The sequence below is a fragment of the Musca domestica genome, unplaced genomic scaffold (genome assembly GCF_030504385.1).
Source record: "Musca domestica strain aabys unplaced genomic scaffold, Musca_domestica.polishedcontigs.V.1.1 31, whole genome shotgun sequence".
Classification (NCBI taxonomy): Eukaryota; Metazoa; Arthropoda; class Insecta; order Diptera; family Muscidae; genus Musca; species Musca domestica.
Genome location: NW_026712309.1, coordinates 4468185 through 4474184, shown reverse-complemented (window position 1 = coordinate 4474184; position 6000 = coordinate 4468185). Strand labels below are relative to the sequence as shown.

Genomic DNA, 6000 nt, shown 5'->3' with positions numbered 1-6000 from the left:
ATATCAATTAAATAAAAGTGAAAGTGTAAAATGTAATATTTAAGGGAGTGATAATTACTCGAAGAGAGAACAACAATTAATTGCAGGGGTGTGTTTTTTTTGTGGCTCTCTTAATGGAATTGGGAAAAATGCGGCGAATTACATTTACCGCTAAAGGGGGGTGTGTTCTGGGGAGGTAATGCGCACACTCCGGAAAATGTGAGCAGAATTTATGTTCATTGGAAAGCGGCGAAAAATTGTTGATGTCGCCTCGACTGCTGTCAACAGCCAGCCATCTAGCCGCTTGCTTATGTTGGGCCCTATAATGCAGCAGTTGTTGTTGTTGTCGTCGTCGTCGTGGTTTTTGTTGTACGTCAAAGGGGGAGGATGAAAATATTATTTTCGATGAAAATTGCAGGGTACCAAGTGTTTGTTGTCACCCTTTAACTTTTAGTATTTGCGTGTATATTTGGGGAAGTGAATCGCGCGGTACACACGCACATCGCTGTTTGTGTTTTTTTTCTGTCGTCGTTGTCGGCCCATAATAATAGTTCGGATAGAACCAACCAACCAACTAAAAAAGAAAAAAAATCATAAAAATAATTATAACAAGAAAATAACAAAACGAGAAAAAAAAAAAGAAACCGCAAGACACGCGAAGTGAGTGATTTTGAGTATTTTTCAACAACTGGCTGCCAAGTGAAGCAAAAAAAAAAGAAAGAAAATGGAAAATCTGAAAATTCAGTTTGAGTGTTTTTTTTTTAAGAAATAAAATTCTAAAAATGAAAAGAGTTTGCTTTTGTTAATCAAAAAAATATTGAATTTCGAAAAGAAGCAAACTTTTAAATAAAAAAAAAATCCAAAGAAAATTGTGCTGTTATTACATCCAAGGGAAGAATTCCATCTGCCTGTGTCATCAAGCAACATCCTTTTTCAATTGTTCTTTTTCCAGCAGATATTGTGGATAATCTCTGTCAAGGAAATATCATCTCATCCTCTTCCCAGAAAAAGGTAAAAAAGATTTAAAATGAATTTTTTTCTTTAAGATTTTTTTGAATAACTCCGAGAAAAGCCCAAATTCAGGGAAAATTCGAACTCATTATCTCATCCCTTTTTTTTTGCCAAAAATTGTCTGTCTCTATTGGAAAGAGGAGAGCCGAAAAAAACGTTTCTTGTTTGACGGGTTTCTCCGGTTTTTTGACATTTCCGCATTAGTGTCATGGCAGATACTTTGCACACCATGGTCGGCAAATTTTTGGTGTGAAAGGAGTTCTGCGAAAAAATATTCGCAATCTTCTTAAATACTTGTTAGTATTTTTAAGATTTCTTTCTCTGCAATGTTAACTGAAATTAAATGATTTTGAAATTTAACAGATGTATATTCCGTTTTCCGCCCCCTTTGCCGCATCGTTGCCATCACACACAACATCATCCTCCACTTTTTTCACTTCCATTTCGAGGTTATCCTGCTTTCTGTGTTGGCATAATTTCTTGTTTTCCGTATGTCAGCGATAACCACCACCACCTTCCTCCTCCTCCTCTGTTTCGGCTTCTATTTCCTTTTTCTCCATTCTCGATTTCTACTCGGCTCCATTGTACAATACGTAAATATCGTGTATCATTCTCATCATCATCAGCAGCAGTGTTATCATCCACTCTACCCACTTACCAACCATCCGACCAACCACCAACACCATGGCAGCCTTCTTTGCTTGGAATTGTTATATTTTTCATTCAGGTTTTTCTTAACAGCAACAACAACAACAATATCGGCAACATCTAAAAAATCTCCATTATTTGCCGTCATCCTTGACAGTTAGAATTTGAAATGGATATGGGTATGATGTTGCCATATTTTTGAGTTGATATCTAATATCATCGCTTCGTTGACTTCCTGTGAGATAATGTTTGCGATGAAGGGAGAATGCCAAAAAAAAAAAAAAAAAAAAAAAAAAAAAAAACAGAGAGGGTGAGAAAGAGAAAATAATTGAAAGAGATACTAAAAGAGTTTGTATTTCACTCGATTCCAGTCAAGTAAGCATGGTGTTGCCATATTTGATATGGAACATTTTTTGTTTGTAATATTTTTGCGATTCTTATTAGATGAATTTTTATTTTTGAAAATTAGCAAGAAAGCTAAAAATACATACATAAAAATAGTTAATGATTTTTTGATAGTATCAAATGTCACAGTTGTAACAAAAAAGATTGCAAAACAAAACCGAGTTTTCTTTGTAGCATTTCGTAGTGATCGTCTTTCTGCTTATAGCTACATATTAATGGACAAGTCGAGTAGGATATGCAAATCCACTTATGATTGATACAATAATGGCCTTGAAAAGTACAAAAATTGTACTCAAATTTTCCATGTAGTTAAAATCACCAAGTCGACATAAATCCAAAAATTAAGCAATGCAAACTCCACCATAGTATGGTGGGTATATTGAAGTTTGGCAGTCCGTTTGTAACACCTTGAAATATACATTTTAGACCCCCACTAAGTATATATATTCTTGATCAAAATTCCATGTAGATTAAGGAATGTCCGTCCGTCTGGAAATAACTCAAGCTTCCGAACGAAATCAAGTAGGTTAATAAAATTTTGCTCAGATGTGCAGAACTTTGGGAATTGAAAATTGGATATATAGGTCAAAGTTTTGGTACAGTCACCGCGGTGTAGTACCAGGAGGAGTGGACCGATGAGTAATTTTGTTGTTGTTTGTGTCAAAATCAAGATAGGTGGATTATGCCGCTTATGCGGAGGCTATACGAAAACTATAACAGATTTCGATCCAATTCAAATTCAGTTATCTAGATTGAAAAGATTGGGCCTTCATATTCCAACATTGCAATGAAATTTTGTGCAGATCTGGGGAATATTTTCCCATTTTTTGAAAGTTACGATTATTATACCCTCCACCATAATATGGAGGGTATATTAAGTTTGTCATTCCGTTTGTAACACCTCGAAATATACATTTTAGACCCCCACAAAGTATATTGATCAGCATGAAATTCTATGTCGGTTTAGCGATGTCCGTCCGTCTGTGGAAATCACTCTAGCTTCCGAACGAAATGTAGTACGTTGATAAAATTTTACGCATATTTGTATTATGTCTGCAGAACTTTTGGTATTGAAAATGGGCCATGTAGGAATAGCTCCCATATAACGGTACCTCCCGATATTCGGCATTTTGATGATTTAAACGATATTATTGACCGGAAATGCTTTAAATTTGGAATTTTAAGTTCGCAAAGGCAACTACAGCCTAAGATAGAAAATTGTCTGTGCAGGTTCACGTCTTCGTATAGCCCTCATGTAACGGTACCTCCTCATATTCGGTATTTTGATGATTTTAGCGACGTTATTAACCGGTACCCAAATTTGGTATTAGAAGTTGGTAATGGATACTGCAGCCTAAGACAGAAAATTGTCAGTACAGGTCCACAGTTTGGTATAGCCCCATATAATAGTACATCCCTATTTTCGGTATTGTGATGATGCAGGTCCATGTTGTCGTATAGACCTTTATAAAACGGCTATGCTCGGTATTTTTAAGATTTTAACAGAGTTTTAAACGGATTTTATTTTTTGAAAATTGCCAATTTCGCTCCAAGCGGTGAACACATATATTCCATATTCGTGCTAGCTCCAACAAAAACATATATCAGCCAAGAAAGACAAAAGAACCGTCATGGAAAGTTCATATCCAAATATTCTAAAACTGATTTCGGCCAAAGGGCCCTAGTTGTATCAATAGATATGTACCCTCTGTAGCCAAAAGGTTTAGGGGAAAATGTGTCCTCTCTTTTTGAGATATTTTTTGTTCTGCACTTATAAAAATGGCTCAGGCTCTCAGGATAACATTTAAACCCGTCCGTTAGACTTGCTTATTTAAATCCTTCCCTTTCTTCGAGTAGACACCTATAGATAATAAGGGTCTTCTTAGACCGATGCATCATATAATAGAAATGGACATTCTTAAACATAAAAGAGATAATTACAAAGACTCACATAGTGGTATATATGATTAGAGATATGGCCCGATCAGCAGGCTTTGGCTGATTCAATACAACAGTATGTACTAAAATGACTATCTGATATTGAAGAGAAGTAAGTAAAGCTTCAAGAATCTTGAACTGTTGTGTGTTAAAAACCAGTAAAGAAAGTCTTAAAGCCGGGCGGGGCCGACTTTATGATACCCTACACCACTTTGCATATTTAGTAGAGCTTCACATTACAATTAAAAGTTTTTGTGGGATAATTAAATCATACAAGCTATGATTATAATTATGATTTAAGTTCAAAGGACTAAATTTGCCGAAGAATTTGTATATTTTCAATTGGGGCTTGTATTGCCCATTTGGTGCACAATTAGCTTGAAATCGGATAAAGGTATATATGGGAGCTATATTCCAATCTGAACCGATCTCGATAAAATTTGGCATAGATATTTCTGAGCTGTATTTGATATATGTTCCTGAATATCGTTGTTATGGAGTGAATATTACGGCTGTGGTGAACAAATATAACAAATCGGATGTACAATATATATGGGAGCTATAGCTATATCTGAACCGATCCTCACGAAATTTGACGTACTAGCTTCTAGACTAAATTCGGTCGTAAGTGCAAAATTCCATCCCATTTGGTCTAATATTACACGTTTGGTGCACAATAAAAGATAAATCGGACGAAGTTATATATGGGAGCTATATCCAAATCCGTCCCGTTCTCGATAAAAGTTATTTCTGAGATGTATTTGATATATTTCCCCAAATTTAGCATACTTTTTTTCAGGCCTAATTTGACTGTATGTGCAAAATTCCATACTATTTGGGCTGAAATTACACGTTTGGTGCACAAAAAAATATATGGAAGCTATATCTGAATTTCCGATAATCCCCAATTTCAATAGGGTTCGTCCTTGGGCCAAACAAATGACCTGTGCAAAATTTCATCTCAATCGAATAATAAATGCGACCAGCATTTTGTTTACAAAAATTCATGGACAGACGGACGGACGGACATGCATAAATCGATTCAAAGTGTGATTCTATGCTGAACACCAAAAGGAACTATGGGTCTATCTCGTTTCCTTCTCCATGTTACAAACAAATGCACAAAGACATAATACCCTTATCACTATGTGGTGTAGGGTATAATGAGGGCCTTTTTCGAAGGTCGAAGATGCGTAATTTCGGTTCAATCCTTTTCCTATTAAGTCAATAAATTTTAAGAATTAGATATCCCACAGAGAGCGATGGGAGTATACAATTTCAGTTTAAACTTGTTTTTTTTATCAGGTCTAGGTTAGGTGGGTAAATAGTAAATATCGGCTAACTACTTTATCTACCTTCCACACACAGGGTCAAGCTTTCGAATTATAATATCTCTTATAAAATATGAAAAATGTGTCAGATTGTCTTCAAATTCAATCTGGTCAAAACTTTAAATAAATACAAGGCTCATTCACACATCCTAATATTTCTACCAACGCTAGATCTGATATAAAGATGGGATATAGTCAACCACCAATTCAGTTTATTCACCCGCAAAGGTTCAAATTATTGATTACTTATAACTCTCGTAAATAGGAAAATATTATAACCATTTTTGTTTCAAAAATGGTACATCTCATAATTTTTTCCTATCACAGACTTAGTGTGAATATGGGACTTATCGGTCCACTCCTTCAGATCTACCGAGTTAAATTTTCGTGTTTACACACACCCTTAGGAGGATATAAATGCCGCTCAGCTGTTGTTTGTTTACGTATACATACACAACCAAAATATAATGCAGAGGATTGTAAAAAATTGTATATCAACCCGCTATTAGCTATTTATTCGACATGAAAAGTCAATTATATAAAAATCGAGCAATTTTAAGATTTTCTAAATATATATAAATACAATTTAATGTTCCCATCTTAAACATCCATAATAAAAAAATAATTATCCATTATAACTACTTTACATTTTTAACAATTTCTTCTTCAGAAGAAATTACAACACCTC

At 34.9% G+C, this 6000-nt stretch overlaps 1 protein-coding gene across 1 annotated transcript in view; it reads left to right on the top strand.

Moving 5' to 3' along the window:
- The first annotated feature begins 825 nt into the window (after nt 1-825).
- LOC101891740 (putative fatty acyl-CoA reductase CG5065) overlaps nt 826-6000 on the top strand; it is a 123425-nt gene continuing 118250 nt past the window's right edge. Inside the window, exon 1 of the mRNA XM_059125078.1 lies at nt 826-990. The gene's annotated coding sequence lies outside the window, so the exon portion shown is untranslated. The remainder of the gene's footprint in view (nt 991-6000) is intronic.